General features: G+C 35.1%; 1 long non-coding RNA gene across 1 annotated transcript; it reads left to right on the plus strand.

Annotated features, from left to right (window-relative positions):
- Positions 1-17,841: 17,841 nt before the first annotated feature.
- Positions 17,842-18,436, plus strand: LOC121969999. The gene is made up of 3 exons (XR_006108802.1): positions 17,842-17,862; positions 17,947-18,049; positions 18,397-18,436. It is a non-coding gene; the product is annotated as an uncharacterized LOC121969999 (long non-coding RNA).
- The last annotated feature ends 213 nt before the right edge of the window (positions 18,437-18,649 follow it).

The following is an 18,649-nucleotide window of genomic DNA, read 5'->3' on the forward strand; positions in this document are numbered from 1 at the left end:
AAGTTTCTAGTCTTTTGACAATTGTTCATTAGTTGTAAATGAAGTTTATTTGTTTATTTGTATTGAGATAAATTGTATTTGAATATTAGACATGTTTCTTCTTTTGTGATTGTAATATAATTCTTGTATAAGTAACATTTTGAATGACATTGATATGAGAAATATTCTTTCTTTTGTGATTATGATTCTTTATTATATATTTATATTGAAAATGATATATTGGTATTAAAAGATAATAATTTAAAAGATAATGATTTAAAACCGTTGTTGTCTATCACCCTCAAAGACAACAGTTAAAAATCGTTGTTGTAGCCCCAAAAACGGTTGTAAACTAGCAGTGTTAATAAAAAAATGCTCTAAACAACAACGGTTTTAAATTGTTGTCTTTTCATTCAAAGACAACGGTTTAAAACCGTTGTCGTAGCCCCCACTTTTAACAACACTGCCAATTAGAACGGTTTTAAAGGGCCTACGACAATGGTTTTTAACCGTTGTCTTTTAATGTTTTTGTTGTAGTGATAAAAGATAGGGATTGATAGAAGAATACAAATTGTAGAATTGAAAACTTAGATTAAGGGCCGAAAGGAAATTTACCAGAATTAAATCTTGATAATAACTTAAAAGGAAATGTGGAATTGAAATAAATGCTAGTATACTAGGCAAAACTTTAAAGGAATTACGGAATTGGAAAATACAAGTGTTCTAGGCAAGACTTTAAAGGAAATGAGGAATTGAAAAATGCAAGTATTCTAGGCAAGACTTTAAGGGAAATATGGAATTAGAAACTACAAGAATACTAGGCAAAACTTTAAAGGAGATGAAGAGTATATTAGGCAAGACTTTAAAGGTAATACGGAATTGAATAATGCAAGTATTCTAGGCAAGAATTTAAAGGAAATGCGGAATTGCAAACTGCAAGAATACTAGGTATACTTTTAAAGGAAATGAGGAATTGGAAAATTCAAGTATTCTAGGCAAGACTTTAAAGGAAATGCATATTTAGAAACTGCAAGAATACTAGACAAACTTTTAAAGGAAATGTGGAATTGAAAAATGCAAATATAGAAATAACAACTCTCTACACCCACCTTTTTTTTTCTTGTTTCCTTCTCTTTTTTGCCAAAAATATTTTTTTTTTAAATTTTGGCCTCCTTTTTTTTTGCAGATTTTTTTTTGATAGCAACAAGATGACTAAAACTCACTAAGATTGAGATGATAACGATAAGTAGATAATATTGAATAAAATAGACAAAAATTCAAGCACAAAATAAAAAGGATAAGCAAATCGATTTAGAAAAATCCAAAGCTCTGATACCAAATGATGTGAACTCAATAAGAAAGACATCTCAAGAACCCAAAACAAATTGAAGAAGAAAGAAAGGTCTAAATCGATAAGATTGATGAAAAGAACCTCGACCCAATTCTTAGGAAAGCACGAACCTTGGTATAAAAGATGGAAGACACCACAACCTTAGGATGATGGTTGATAAGTCTTTGAACGCCAAAAGGGAATGCCTTGATAAGTTCTAGTTTAATGAAGAACCAACAAGTGAGAGCCTCACCATGCTTTAAATTGAAAATATGTCAAAAGATACATGTGTGGCCATCACCCCCTTTATTTTATAGATATAGGGTGACTAAAAAACCTTAAAAGAGCAAAAGAAAGCCCATTTAGTAAAGGCCTATATAAACTACTTAGACATTTTAAGCTTATGACATTATTACAACCCAAATAAAGGTAGAAATTGAGTCAAAATTGAGCCTACATATCCCCTACTACATAGACATGAGACTTAAGTGCTAATTAAGGTCATCTAAGACTTAAATTAGGTTGACTAAGCTGGATGACTTGCTTTTGGTCAAACCTTCTTCAATGGTAGCTTTGACCTTCACATCTTCAATTAGCACATTAAGTTCTTCCTTCATCTTTTTAGCCTTAGGCCTTATAATTGGGCCTCCATTGATGCATAATAGATCATCATCATTATCCATATCGTTAGCTTGTTAGGTAACTTGTTGTTCTCTTTCTTTGACTCCATTCCTCCTTTCCCCAAAAGGGTTCATCCTCGAATCTTGATCACCTACATTAAAGGGAGAAAGATCAGAAACATTAAATGTAGTACTCACATTATACTCACCTGGTAAGTCAAGCTCGTATGCATTTTCATTGATTCAAGCAATGACTTGAAATGGACCATCTCCTCCTGGATGAAACTTAGTACGATATTTAGTAGGGAATCTTTCCTTCCTTATATGAATCCAAACCCAATATCTGGGTTCAAAGATCACTTTCTTTCATCCCTTGTTGGCTTGCATAGTATATTGTTCAGTCTTCTTTTCAATTTACAATCGAACTTTCTCATGCAGTTGCCTCACAAACTTAGCTTTCCTAGTACCATCTAAACTGACATGCTCAGAGATAAGCAAAGGTAACAAATCTAAAGGAGTTAAAGGGTTGAACCAATATATCACTTCAAAAGGTGAAAAATTAGTAGTAGAATGTATAGATCTATTATAAGAAAATTCAACATGTGGTAAACAATCTTCCCAACCATTTAAATTCTTTTGAATGATAGCTCTCAATAAAGTAGATAAAGTTTGATTTACTACCTCAGTTTGTCCATCTGTTTATGGATGACAAGTTGTAGAAAATAAAATCTTTGTTCCCAACTTTCCCCATAGTGTCTTCCAAAAGTAGTTTAGGAACTTTGCATCACGATCTAAAATTGTGCTCCTCGGTACTCCATGAAGCCGCACAATCTCCCTAAAAAATAGATTAACAATATGGTTATGATCATCTGTTTTCCTATAAGGAATAAAATGAGTCATTTTAGAAAATCTATCCACAACCACAAAAATAGAATCTATACCTCGTTTTGACCTTGGTATTCCTACAACAAAGTCCATAGAAATTTCAACCCAAGGTTCACTAGGAATTGGTAAACGTGTATACAATCCATGAGATAAAGATCTAGATTTTGCTTGCCTACATGTAGTACACTTCTCATAAAACTTTACTACATCTCATTTCATGTGTAGCCAAAAGAAATGCTCTACCAACATTTCTAGAGTTTTTTTACTCTAAAATGTCTCATTAGTCCCCCACCATGAGCTTCTTGGATTAATAATTCTCTCAATGAACAATTAAGAATACCCAACCTATTCACTCTAAATAGAAATCCCTCATTCCTATAAAACTTTTCAAATGGAGCATGTTCATAAACTTCAAACACATTTTTAAAGTCAGGATCATTAGAATATAGATCTTTAATGTATTCAAATCCTAACAATTTAGTGTTCAAAGTGGAGATCAAGGTATACTTTCGAGATAAAGCATCTATAACAATATTTTCCATACTTGGTTTATACTTGATCACATAAGGGAATGATTTAATGAACTCCACCCATTTTGTATGATGTTTATTCAACTTACTTTGTCTCTTAAAATGCTTTAACGATTCATGATCAGTGTGAATGACAAACTCTTTGGGCCATAAGTAATGTTGCTAAGTCTCTAAAGCCCTCACCAACGCATACATCTCCTTGTCATAAGTTGGATAGTTTAAAGCTGCTCCGCTGAGTTTCTCACTAAAATAAGCAAGAGGTCAACCTTCTTGTATTAGCACAGCTCCAATGCCTATTCGTGATGCATCGCACTCAATTTTAAAAGTTTTAGCAAAGTTAGGTAAAATAACTAATGGTGCAAAACTTAGCTTCTCGTTAAGTAAGTTGAAAGTTGAAACTTGTTCACTAACCCAATGAAACCAAACCTTCTTTTTAGCAACTTCAGTCAAGGGTGTAGCTATAGAACTAAAATTTTTAACAAACCTCCTATAGAAACTTGTCAACTCGTGAAAGCTATGTACCTCAGTTATCATTTTTGGTGTTGCCTCCTCACGAATTGTCTTAACCTTATCGTCATCAACTGCTATTCCCTTAGCACTAACAATATAACCAAGAAACTCTATCTGACTAGCGCAAAAAGACCATTTCTGAAGGTTAGCATACAATTTTTCATTTCACAAAACAAGTAGAACTTTTTGTAAATGATTGAGATGCTTATCTAGATTTTTACTATAAATCAAAATGTCATCAAAATATACTATAATAACGTTCCCAATACAAGCACACAAAATATGGTCCATTAATCTCATGAATGTATTAGGTGCATTAGTTAGCCCAAATCACATGACTAACCATTTGTACAAACCATACCTAGTCTTAAATATAGTTTTCCATTCATCTCCCTCATACATGCAAATTTGATGATAGCCAGACTTCTAATCAAGTTTAGAGAAAATGCAAGACCCATGTAGTTCATCTAGCATATCATCTAATCTAGGAATAGGATGATGATATTTTACCGTAATCATGTTGATAGCCCAACAATCAACGCATATTCTCTAGCTTCCATCCTTCTTAGGCACAAGCAAAACGGGAACTGCACAAGGACTTAAACTTTCTCGAACATACCCTTTTCTCATCAACTCTTCAACTTGCTTTTAAAGCTCCTTCATCTCCATAGGATTGCTCCTATAGGCTGATCGATTAGGAATGACTACTCTTGGGATGAAGTCAATCTTGTGCTCTATTCCCCTAAGTGGTGGCAATCCATCAGGAACTTCTTCAGGAAAGATATCATCAAATTCATGCATAAGAGATTTAACAACACTAGGCAAAGAAGGGTTAAGATTGTTAGTGTTGAAATAAGCCTCCTTGTACAGAAGTACAATCATCGGCTGTTGAGAATAAAAAGATCTCTTAACGTCTCTTTCTTTTGCATAAAACTCCCTTTTTTACTCTCTTGCTCTAGATTTTTTTTTCTTTTTCATTCTTGTTTTCACTCTTCTCATCTTCACTTTTTCTTTTCTCCACTCCTTTTCTTCACTACAACAAAAATGTTAAAAGACAACACCATAAAGACAATGATTTTAGAAGGAACTGTTGTTAATTTGGTAAAAGACAATGATTTTTGACAAAATCGTTGTCTTTGAGCTTAAAAAATAAAAGACAATAGTTTTGTAAAAATCATTATCGTTGAGTGAATTTTTTTCTATTCAACAACATATTTTACAATGATTTTCTAAAATCATTATTTTTAAGCACATTTTTAGAGGATACGACTACAGTTTTGTAAACTGTTGTGTTATTTATATTAGTTTATATAGTCAAAGACAATAGTTTATTAAAACCTTTGTCTTTGATTTAATTCTTTTGTTATTTTCCCCATTGTCGTGGTTTTCTTTCTCTCTCTGAAAATTTTTTTGGCGCGTGTTTTCCCTCCCCCTTAGTCTTCGGGAACCCTAGGCTACAATGTCTTTCTCCTCTCCTCACATGATCTCTTCACGTTCCCTCTCCTCACACAATCTCCCCTTCCCGATCTCCTCACACAATCTTCTCCACTCCTCACACATTTTTGCCTTCCACCCCTTTGCACGAACCACTCTCCTCAAAACTCCTCTCTACCTAAACCTCTCTCGCTGAACATCTCCAGCGAACCCCTCTCCTTGAACCTCTCCTTCGAACTCCTCTCAGACTAAACCTCTCCCGCCGAACATCTGAACAAGCCACCTTCATTCCCTTTTCAGAGGGGGTGAATCCACAGTTATGCTGATATAACTCAGGTATGGCTAGAAAAACTCTTTCATCTTCTTAGATGGGTTTATAGTGTTTTTTCCATCTTCTTAGAAGGGTTTATAGTGTTTGCGTTTGTGTGCTAAAAAGTGTTTACATTTTTATACAGGCATGAACAACACATGTACTCTACGAAAAGTTTCCTTGTCTTTGTATTTTTTTTAACTTGACAATCCATACAAGCATGATCTGCAACTGGAAGTTTTTTTGCTGATTAATGTTATCCTGGTCTTTTCTTTTACAATTCTTCTAGCTTGTCTCTCTTCAAAGTATACTTATCTAATCTCTACTATATGCTTAATGTTTAAAATAATTGATTCATAGTTGTCATAATTAATATTAATTTATCTATATTTACCTTAATAATTAAATGAAATTTAATATATATATTCCAGCATAATTCACTAGATTAATTTTGTATTATTTGTAGCATTGCTAATTTAATGTGTCCTATTTTTAGAATTGTTTTGAAGGATTTGACTCATTATTGGCTTCTTAGTTGTATGAGTAATGGACAAAGATTGGATGTCAAAGAATAGGTTATCACATGAATATGAGGTTGGGGTAGAGTCTTTCTTGCACTTTGCAACGCAAAACACTTTAGATCTGAATGCAATACCTTGCCCATGTGCATGATGTGGTAATCTAAAGAAGAAAGATGTTGACACTATAAGAACACATTTGTGTTGTAATGGTATAGATTTAATATATCATACATGGAATTGGCATGGGGAAAGATCTAAGATCGAGAACTTAATGAATGATCGAGTAGGCCAAGATGAACACAAATCATTTGCCGAGGAACCTATAGATATGGCACATACTGCATATGATAGTTATGCTGAGAATCCAAACCAATTCCATAAACTACTTGAAGATGCTGAGAAGCCTTTATATCAAGGATGTACTAAATTTATAAAGTTATCTTCACTTGTCAAATTATATAACTTGAAGGCAAAATATAGTTAGAGTGATAAAAGATTCACTGACTTAGTTTGATTGGGGAAATGCTTCTAGATAACAATGAATTACCTTTATCTTTGTATGATGTAAAGAAAAGCTTATCTGCATTAGGGATGGATTATGAGAAAATTCATGCTTGCCCTAATGATTGTATCTTATACCGGAAGGAGTATAAGGATTTTACCATTGCCCTATTTGCGGGATGTCAAGGTGGAAGTTAGGTAAAAAATATACGATAAATGAAGGAGTTCCAGCAAATGTCCTTTTGTACTTCCCACATATTCTAATATTTCAAAGATGGTTTAAGAACAAGGAGATATCTAAAGAGTAAACTTGGCAGCTGATAAAAGAATTCATGATGGATACTTGTGTCATCTGGATAATTCACCCTCTTAGAAAGTGGTGGATCACAACTGGCCAGATTTTGCTTTTGAGCCAAGAAATCTAAGATTGACCATATCAGTAGATGGGATTAATCCCCATAGTTCGATGAGTTCTGCATATAGTTGTTGGCTAATTGTTATGATCACTTACAACCTTCCTCCGAGGTTATGTATGAAGAGAAAGTTTATGATGCTCACTTTGATGATTTCTGGTCCCAAACAACCAGGGAATAATATTGATGTCTACTTAGCACCTCTAATTGATGACCTAAAATGCTTATGAGATATAGGTGTTGATACATATGATGCATATCGAGAGGAAAATTTCTTGCTTAGAGCTGTTTTACTATGGACAATTAATGATTTTCCTGCATATGGGAACATGTTAGGTTGTGTTGTGAAAGGATATCATCTATGTCCAATATGCGGTGAAGAAACATATTCAACAAGGTTAAAGCATAGTAGAACAATGCCATATACTGGCCATAGAAGGTTTCATCCTAGAATTCATATTTATCGAAGGCAAAAGAAAGCATTTAACGGGAATCAAGAGTTTAACCTCGCACCAAAACCATTAACTGGCCATAAAGTATTAGAAAGAGTTGAAAGTATTAATTATCGTTTGGAAAAAATGAGTGGGAAGCTTCATTTAAAGGATGTTGATGAAAAATCATGCTGGAAAAAGAAATCTATATTCTTTGAACTTGAGTATTGGAAACATTTACATGTTCAACATGTTCTTGATGTGATGCATATTGAAAAAAATATTTTTGAAAATCTCATTGGTACGTTACTTGACATTCCAAGAAAAACAAAGATGGAGTAGTAGCAAGACTAGATCTTATGGAGATAAATATGAGGATTGATTTGGCACTAAAGATGGGGAAGAATAAAACATATTTGCCAGCAGCGTGTTTTACACTAAGGTGAAGAAAAGAAAATTTTGTAATTCTTTGTTAGGAATAAAGGCCCCAATAGGTTACTCATCCCATGTTAAAAACCTTGTGTCAATGAAGGACTTGAAACTTGTTGGCCTTAAGTCACATGACTATCACACTTTGATGCAACAATTGCTTCCAGTGACCATCCGTGGTGTCTTGCCTAAACATGTTAGAGATACTATCACTCAGTTTTGTGACTTTTTCAATGTGTTATATAATAAAGTGATAGATGTCTCAAAGTTGGATGATTTGCAAAGAGTGATTGTAATGCTATTGTGTTTACTTGAAAAATATTTTTCCCCATCTTTTTTTGATATAATGATTCATTTAACTGTTCATCTTGTGTGGGAGGTGAAATTGTGTGAACCGGTATGGTATAGCATATGTACCCATTTGAAAGATTCATGAAGATGTAGAAAGGCTATGTGTGAAATCACAATTGACCTGAAGGGTGTATAGCCGAAAGTTATATTACTGAAGCGGCTGTGGAATTTTGCTCAGACTACTTTTCTAGTGTGCATACAATTAGGATCCCATCAAGGCTTCAAAGAGTACAACTCACAAAGCCTCTGTCTGGTTCAGTAATTCACTCCACTAGTCATGATGAGTTGCATCAAGCACATCGTTATGTATTAGAAAATGATGATGATGTTGATCCTTATATTGAGTAATTTCTCTAACTTATTAATACTTTCTTGCACTTTTCATACATTCAATTGGTTAACTTTTCTCTAATCATTTCATCAGGGAGCACATGACATTTTTGAATACAAAATTTCCTCATAAGGCTAAGTCCAAAAGGTGGCAACAAGATGAGCATAATCGAACATTTATTAACTGGTTACATGATCGTGTAAGTTTCATATGTTTTGAAATATAGGTTTTTTCAAAGCTAAGTTCAAATTTTATCACATTGTGAAATATAGGTTGCAAGTACAGTTGGTAATTCCACTAGTCAAATATCAGAAAGATTGAAGTGGATAGCGCGCGGACCTAGCAATCAAGTGTTAAAGTACTCTAGTTATTTGATTGATGGGGTTACTTATCATACAAAAGAGAACAATGATATATGAGTTGTTCAAAACTCCAGAGTAAGCTTAATCGCAAAGACAATGCAAGTTGCTAGTTCAAAGGACAAAAATCCAGTTGTGTTAAACATGATTTTTTAGGGAGTCATTCAAGAAATATGGGAACTTGATTACCAAAAATTTCAAGTTCCAATGTTTAAATGTAATTGGGTTGAGAATAATAATGGTATTAAATTCGATGATCTTGGTTTCACGCTGGTAAATCTCAAGAGAATTGGATTCAAATCTGACCCTTTTATATTGGCCAATCAAGCAAAGTAGATATTTTACATTGAAGATCCTCAAGATCCTACATGACATGTTGTACTTGCAACACCTACCATGGAGAATATTGAATATATAAATGATGATGAGTTGGAAATAAATAAGTGCAATCCTATATGGCATGAACCAGTAGGTTTTTAGTCTTTTAACTATCGTTCATTAGTTGTAAATGAAGTTCATTTGTTTATTGTATTTGGATAAATTTTATTTGCACATGAAACATATTCCTTTTTTTAATTATGATTCTTGTATGAGAAACATTTTGAATGACATTGATGTATGATGCAAATGGAAAACTAATATACTTTATTTACCAATGCATTGCATAGTGTAATTTTATGAATGGCTAACAAGTTGTCAATGCATGCAAGAATTGCGTCATTGGAGAACTTAACAAGATTCTAGAATTGTATCTCCTCATTGCTTTGTGGAAACTATGGCATCTCTTGGAAAACAGAGTATAAGAAATGGAATTCTGGTACACAGAAATACTGTAGGAACCAAAGAAGTTAATTATGTAAATTCTAGAAACTTTGGAAATTCTAGTACAGTAATGGAACTCTAGAGACTGAAACAATAAGAACTTCAAGAGGTCACACTCGTTTGGATAAGCTGGTTAGGTAAAGGGTCCACGGAATTAGAAAGGATGTAACATTCAATAAATTTGGATAGCCAATAGGAGACTTGATGGTGAAATGCAAAGTTATATTGGCATTCTTGCTCAGGAAAAGGTTAGGATAAGTTACATGTCATGGAAGCAAGTTCCAAGTGGTTTTAAGGATTTAATATGGGAGTTAGTTAATGTAAATTAAAATTGTTTTGACAATTTTAATTACCTTTTGTATATTTATGATCTATTTAATGTAATGGGTTAATATTTTTTATAGTTGAGTTACAATGTTGACCCCAGCTTGATAAAGGGGTGTTTGAATTCGACAAATAGTAAGTGGCGGCAATATAAAGCTCTCCTCACTCAGAAGTTTATTTTTAGCAAGCTTTTGCCAAACCAGAGGAGTTGAAAGAACCACCAAGTGATTATGGTATTACACGAGATGATTGGAGTGCGTTTGTAATCAGTCGCATGTCTGACGACTTCAAGGTAAGATTTTTAATTTGCTATTTTCAATTAAGTTGATCACAAGCCAATGTTTTAGTTTGAAAGATGATATATATGAGGAATGTTCAATTACTAGAAAGTAAGTGATGAGCAAAAGAAGAGAAGAAAGTAGAATGTATACCCACATCTACTTGCTTGTAAAGGTTATGCACGTTTCCCTAACGAAATAGTAAGTATTCCTACTTAATTCGGTAAATATGATCTAGAATCTGCCTATATTTTATTCCTACTAAATCTATTAATGTGATTTCTAAAGTTGTTTATAATATACATTTTGATTGTAGGGAGATGAATTATGTGATGATGAAGAGATTAATCGAGCGATTATTTGGAAGAAAGGATGGTTGAATAAGAAGAGGCAATTTGAAGGCGATGATTTGAAAATGGCAATAGAAAAGATTGTAAGCAAGCTTATTATGCCTCTTTCCTACTAAATCTATTATTCCTTTATGGTTTTTATTATGGCTCTATCCTTTATTGTCGCAACAATAATTTATTATTATATTTATGTACACTACATCATTGCAGAAAAAAATGAATTGTTGTACAATAAAACTTGGATCTTTAAAAACTATGCACACCACATCATTATAGAATCTGCATCTGCGTATTTTCAGCGATAGTTTGGATACCATTTTCTTTTTTTACTTTAAAAAACAATACATATTAAATTGTTAGCAAATTTATTATAGAAAAGGAAAACATGAATCATTTCACATTACAAATTTTGGCACTCATCGGATTGAAAACATGAATCCTTTTACATTACAAGAGTTGGTACTCATTAGATTGATCAAATTAATTACCGGCATATTTATGCTTGTTTGCTGGGCCACTTATTTATTTGTAGAAGGTAATAACTTCTGTTGGTGTACTGGGCCGGTAGCATTGTTTTTTGAGCACACCCAGGATTTCAACTTGAGTTCCCATAAACACAATCCCCTAAACAAAGTGTCTGATAAAATTTGCATGGATAGTTGCACTACAGAATAAGCTGTGGCAATAGTGTTCTCATGTTGATCATCTGTGCTCTCCCCTTTTCTTTTTCAAAAAACTCTACAGAGAACCCACTCCTCCTATCAATTATATTTGTATGCATACACAACTAGTAAAATAATTAGCAAATCACCATTGGCAATTTAAAAACAAATGTATATCCATATTAGTGGTAAATACTTAATAGTGAGTTGTTTACCAGTAATTTATTCTGTACCAGTAATTAGTCTTAGTACTACAATTAGTGTTTAAATACATGAGAATAAAACTATTTGTAGTAATTATTTTATTTTCTTTTGCATGACAAGATGATTATGTACAACAAAAATGGGAGGGTAAGTTACACTTTGAAGAGTCAAACAAGTATACCCTTTCAAGAGCACTTTCATCAGATGAGCATGCTGGAAGTGTGAGGGGTGTTGGAGGTCATGTCACTCCAACATTCTATTTTAATGTTGGCAGCATAGTGAAGAAACATCTTGTTGATGAGCAGTTTATCCTTTAGCAAAAGGAGTTGATGGAGAAAAGATATTAATCTCAGAACAAAGTGCATGCATCATCGAACAAAATTCACGCATATCAAATCAAGATGAACACATATAGAAACTTAAAGCAATGTTCAAAAAGGGTGCATGCAACTTAGATACTGATGAAAAAGGTAGTTGCTCAGTAAAGTTGCATCCCATGAGTGACGAAAATATCAAAATCGAAAAGCATTTCCCAAATATTGAAACTTTGGATGATGATGATATGCAAATTTTGAATAATGATGATTTCTTCTAGGTATATATTTAGTTGTCATTATATTACTTAGTATTATTGAAACTATGAGTTGCATCAATTTATAACATGATTATTTATCTTCTAGGGTAAATCGGTTGCATTGACATTGGGTTCTAAGAGCAATATTGTTGCCTATTGTACAATTGTTCATGCCAATGGAGTTCGTAAATTACTTCATGGTGTTCCATTACCCATTAATTCTATGTGTGTCTCCATTGATAAGACTGTGGATGAATGAGCACATTTGTCATTTCCAATTCCAAATCAATGTGATACAATTGGTGATGCTATAGGAACACTTGTGGGATGGCCGACTAACTTGGTAGTTTTGCAAGATGTGGTAAATGTCATATTATATTTATAGTTAAATTGTCCAACAAAGATTAGTGTTCCACCTAACATGTGTACATTTGCAATTTTTAGAATCCTCAAAGGAAAAGAAGTGTTGTCCAAAGAAATAACCCAATTATTTCATCAAGTGTGCCAAAGTCATTGCATCTATTGTATTGTTATTTTAAGCATGCTCTAAATGATGAAACAAATATATCAATGATTTGTGAGCATGGTTTCTTTGACGATGATTACGAAATCCTTGTGCACCTTGAAGATATCATTCCCTTTTATCATTTGGATCCCATATCTGCAAATTGTATAGTAATTTACATGTGGTAAGTCTTCTTATTCTATTTGTTTACCATATAAATCGTATAAACTTTATTAATTTAGCATTGTAACATTCTCCTTTTTGAAATGGTAGGCATCTTTATAAAAATCTGAAATCAGATAACAATGTCCACAAAATCATATTTGCGAATCCACACATTATCCCATATGTGCCATGTGTGACTCGAATGGACAAAAACAACAAAATCGAGCACTTGAATGAAAGAGCTAGTGTTTTGGCAGATAAGCTAAGTCAAGCATCAAGAAATCAGCTAGTTTTGGTGCCATTTAATGTTGGGTAAGTAATACTTATAATATCAGTTTTAATTTATTATTTCAAGAAATATGCATGCAATAATTATGTGATTTTTGCATAGTTATCATTGGATTCTCACTATCATTGATCCATATAAGGAGACAATTTATTTGTTGGATTCACTTAGTCATCGCATTCGTGACGAGGACTGGAAATATGTAGTGGATATGTGAGTACATATTTTAATTTTATTAAGTATTTTTTTATCAATAAAACTCTCATATGCCCATTCTTATTGATGTATAAAGGAGCATAATATTGTTTAATTCAAACAAGGAAAAAAAAAGGGAAAAAACATGTTACATGGGAAGTAATTAAGGTATGCATGTCTACTTATGATTAAATAAAAAAATTAAACATGTATATTAGGCATTTACAATTTGTTTTTAACATAGGGTCCACACCAACTAGATTCGAAACAATGTAGTTTTTATGTAATGAGATATATCAGAGATATTATTGAAGAAGTGGAAATTATCGAGAGAGATTTACTTCAATCAATAGTAATATTTGACATTCAATTCTTAATCTTCTCAAATATTTGTGTGCTTATCATTTTGCACTTATCGTATTTTGATTATTTTTTACTAATCTAATCTATGTCTTTGTTCACAGTTCATCAGAACAAAGTACTCTAGAGAAGAAATTGATGAAGTGCATTCCAAGTGGGCAGAATACATTCAAGACTATATTTATGACTAGGTATGTAAAGTCATACAATGACTTGATCTCTTCAGAAAGTGTTTGCATATAATGCAAATTAAATAATCTGGTCCTAACAGATATCCCCCTTGAAACATCTTGATTATTAAAACTTTAGTGTGTAGGACATCCAGGTAGAACATCTCTATTTTATTATTAATCTTATTCTGGAATGCATGAACTGATTTCCAACATCTTAAGATTTTGAGATGTTCAAACATATATATCATTTGCTGGTAAACACATTTCTGTACGACTAACATTTTTGTGAAGATTATCAGTTAAGTTTATAGTGATTATAAGTTTAGATGGTAGTGATTATCAGTTTAGAAAATCATATTCTGGACTACATAAAGTGATTAACAGTTTAGATGGTTTAATGGATTAGTTAGTTCTTACTTTTTTATAGAAATAAAGTAATGTTGAAACTGGTTTTGTATACTGCTTTGTGGTTTTTATGCAAACTGCACATCCGCATGATTTTAGATCTTACTTGAGTGTTTATGTTGTAATGTTGAGACATAAGGTACATGACTTCCTCTATGATTCCTTCTTCTATTGCTGCTATTAGCTATTCTAACTGCTTGCACATAATACATGGGTTAAGATATAATGTCAAGTTCATATATTCATCAACTTTTCTCGTGCTCACTTGCTTGACTACTCATGAAAATGTGAAGTTGCCACTTTTCTCGTGCTTATTTGTCCATTCTTTTACTTCAACATTTCAGAAGGTCCAGATTCTTTTACTTCAACTTTTCTCATGCTTAATGGGCTGCGAGAAAACCTCATTGGAATACCTAAAAGTAGGAGTTGATTAAGGAGAAACTTAGAGTTCGATTAAGCTAACCCTAAGTTTATATTATATATAATTATTCTAATCCTTCTCCTCTTTTATTTCTTTGCCCGAACCTGCCTCTTCCCTGACACCTTCTTCCCCTCTTCGTCCGCCGCACACCTCTGCCCTCCTCTACGCATCATCGCCCGACCAAGCTAGTGCCCGTCCTCTCTTCCGGCGAGCCACAGCCGCCGAGCCACCAGCGCCGATTCTCTCTCCCTCGCCCGAGCACCCCGCAGTCGGCGTTTTCCTCTCCTCGCACGAGCATCCGACCTCTATCTTCCTTCTCCCTCAAGCGAACAACAGCGGGCGATCTTCTTCTCCTCCTCACGTGAGCAGCAAAGCCGCCGAACCTCATCTCTTCGAGTTGTGCCTTAATTGATGCGGCAAGTATCTTCCTTAGAAGTGGCAGATAGGACCGCTAGGTATGTGATTTCAGTTTCGCGTTTAGTCTAAGCGATTGCGGGAGGTTTTTGTGTACTAAATCTAGAAGTAATTGAAAGATCTAAAGATTAAGTTAAATTGATGATTTCTGGTTTGAGGATCAGGGATTTTGTCGGAGATTGATTTATGTTCCCTATTCCTCGCTCAACTGGTAACCCTAGTTTCGGCCATTGTTTTCGGTAGGCTCAATGGGGTATCTGGTTCGGTTTTCACTTGTGTGTTCTGAGTTGATTGAGTATGTCGTTCTTGCATGATCTATTTGGCTCTTGTGTATTCGGTGTAGAATTTGAGATGGGTTCCAGAGGTGTGTGTGTTCTTTTCTTCCTCATTGTTCAATGCTGTTATGGATTTCTAGTGGAAATTATTGTTTGTTCTTCATTAAATTTGGAGAGAGTTTTGTTTTAGGTTATCTATCAAATCCAATTACATTAGTTCTTCTTCTATATGTATGTAGTTACATGTTCTGTTTGGGTAGAAGGATTGAGTAAGGAAGAGGAGCTAATCAAAATCTGGAATGTTTGGGATTAAGAACTTGGGCTGGCATTATTTCTAGTTTTTATCCTTTTTGTACTCATTAAATGTTAGACTGATTTGGTGAAGGGATTTGGGATATTTTGAGTCGAGTTTGAAGCTGTGATGGTTTTTCTGTGTTGCTGTAATTTGGTGTCTGATTTTGAATTTCGGGTCAGATTTGGAATTTCTAATTTTATTTGTCTATTTGAAGTTGAGATGGCTTAATTAAGGTTAAATCAATTTAATTCTGATTTATGTGGTTAATCGAGGATCGTATTCGATTTATAGTTACCTAATCGAATTAGGATTGAGTTTTGAGGTTTAGCTAGTTGTTGTATATGTGATTAGCTAAACCATGTATCATATTATTTGTAGGACGTTAATTTGGGATGAGGGTATCAACGTGAGATTATTTATCGCGATCGGCAGATAAAGGCGGGTACTTCTTACTTTGTCTCTTTAGTTCTTTGAACTTGGTGCATGAGCTATTTTTGGATAAGAACCGTTTACCTTGACTCCACTCTTATTTTCTTGCGCTTGATACTTCCACTCAAACCTATGAGTTATTCGTTTCTATATTCATACAGTCTCTTGTTGTCATCTATGATATTTAGCAGATACTGGATACCATGTTTGCATGTTTTGATTGTTGTTTAGTTCTGTTCTGTGATGAGCATGCTGGCTTCATGTAGCATACCTGATTCTTTATATATATATATGATGACTGTTGAATTTGGTGCATCATATCATGGCAGACATGTCAACGATCAATTCTCTCTTGTGGTCGAGAGAGTTGTTGACCAGGGTCGCATCCTCGGCCACTCGACAGAGTGGTAACTAGAGTTGATGCCGCTTGTCCTGTGGTGCAGCACTCGGCCACTTGCAGTTGGTGGTAGCTGGAGTTGTGAGAAGCAGGGACCCCCTTCGCTGTGTAGCTAGTTAGCTACTTAGCACCTGTCCATCCGGTCACTCGAGATAGTGGCGGCCTTTGGGTGGTACAGTTGTTATTGATCCAGCATCTCGACCATACAGAGGTCGTGGTGCAGCGAGGTGGGCGGGGTGACCATCCGTCCATACGCTGTTATTATACTTGCTTTGGCTGCTGCTGTTTGCATTTGCTGTTGTTGATTACTCATGCTGTTGTTGCTAGCTTATGCTACTGTTGCTGACTTATGCTGATATACTTATATATGTTGAGATATATATATGTCTGTTGTGGGTGTTTAGACTGACTTACCTATTGGAAGTTTGTATATACCTTACATATTTCCTCTGTAGTTATGAGCAGTACAGTACTGTAGAAGATTAGTTCTACTCCTGACCTTCTATTACCTAGCCTAGGATATAGTTTCAGGTATGAGCATTTATTATGGTTTTATTTTTGTATCTGCTACTTTCCTTTTGAGACTGTATTCCTTTTGGCATTCTCTATTTGTTTATATATGTTCATGCACTATCTTTCCTTACCCGCTGTGTAAAATACCGGAAAATAGGCGGATATTAAGGGAATTTTTCGGAATTTTTGGAAATTTTTCGGGAATTTTTCGGAGCTCGTATGGACGAGTTCACGGGGATAAAAACGGGGCCCGGGAAAGCCTGTTTAGGCTACCATGTTTTAATGAGGAAAAGATTTATTTTATTTTCCTTTCTCTTTTCTTCTTCTCTTATTCTTTTCCCGCGAGCCGTGCGTGCCCTATTTCCCCGACCCTGAGCGGTTCCCCTTCTTCCTCTCTTCTCACTCGGCGCCGATCCCCTTTCTTCGTTCTCCTCTCCTCTCGGCACCTTCTCTACCCGACGCTGCCGCCGGCCGAGTTCCTTCTTCCCGCACAAAGCAGTGCAGAGACAACCGCTCCTCCCCGCTGCACATCGTGATCCCGACTCCTCTGTGCCGGCACCTGAGCCCTAGCGCCGACCGCCGTCCCTTTGTGCCCTCGCATCTCCGCCGACGCCGCCTCCCGATTCCTCTCCCCTCCTCTAGTCCGACGAGTCATCGCCGGCCTCTCTTCTGTACTGGTGCCCTAGCCACAGTCGACGCCGCTTGGAGAAGTGCCGACGGTTTTCTTCCCACTGCTGCCGAAGCCCTAACTTCTTCGCCATCCGCCGCCGTCGAACGGAGAGTGCCGGCCACCCTTCCTCTGCCCTCGAGCCCGAGTCATATTGCCGAGCTCTTTTCCCTCCGTGTTGTCTGCCCTAGATCGCCGGAATTCAGAAGATTAAGTAAGTCTTCGGTTAGAAGCAGCAACTCAAGCTTTGGAGTGTTCCCTTCCGTGCCCTAGTTCAATTGCTTGGTTTTTCTTTCAGCCACCTACAGTGCAGCAACAGGGGATCATATGAAATTGTGGGATATGTTCTCGGCAGCAAATTTGTCTCTGCTGTGGATTAACAATCAAGGCTGAGGAATAAGGTAAGGAGTAGGGCATTTGATACATGTTATTGATCATGATTTTAATTCGATTGTTTTAGATGGTTGATCATGTGAAGATTTGAATTAGGGTTATGTTTGAATTAAATTTAAAATGGAATGTGTGATTCATCATGTTTTAGATGCATGGGTAATTGGACGTAAGTTTTGGATTTTTAATCAAAGGGTGGATTGAGGATTAGGTAACTAATCCTAATTGATCGTCAAATTTGTTTAGACAAGATGATGGTCATATGATTTGGGGTTTTCCCTAATTTAGGGTTAGAGAGTTTTATTTAGCTGTTTATGAGAAATGTAACTAAATAAAATATATTACATTGATGGCACAGGACTTTGACGCGAGACGAGTATCTCGGAGTCAGATTTGGACCATTTTATCGGAGGCGGGTACTTTGACTTATGTCTTTTGATATGCTGTAACAACCACCCTTCTTACTACTACTCTCTAAGGGCGACCGTTACCTAACTCCTACTCTACTTACTAGTGTCACTTATGCTATTATTAGCGACACTTAGATTTATCACGGTTCAGAGAAATTCCTACCGAAAAATTTCGGCAGAGTCTCCCTTGTACCGGTGACC

The sequence above is a fragment of the Zingiber officinale genome, chromosome 4A (genome assembly GCF_018446385.1).
Source record: "Zingiber officinale cultivar Zhangliang chromosome 4A, Zo_v1.1, whole genome shotgun sequence".
NCBI lineage: Eukaryota > Viridiplantae > Streptophyta > Magnoliopsida > Zingiberales > Zingiberaceae > Zingiber > Zingiber officinale.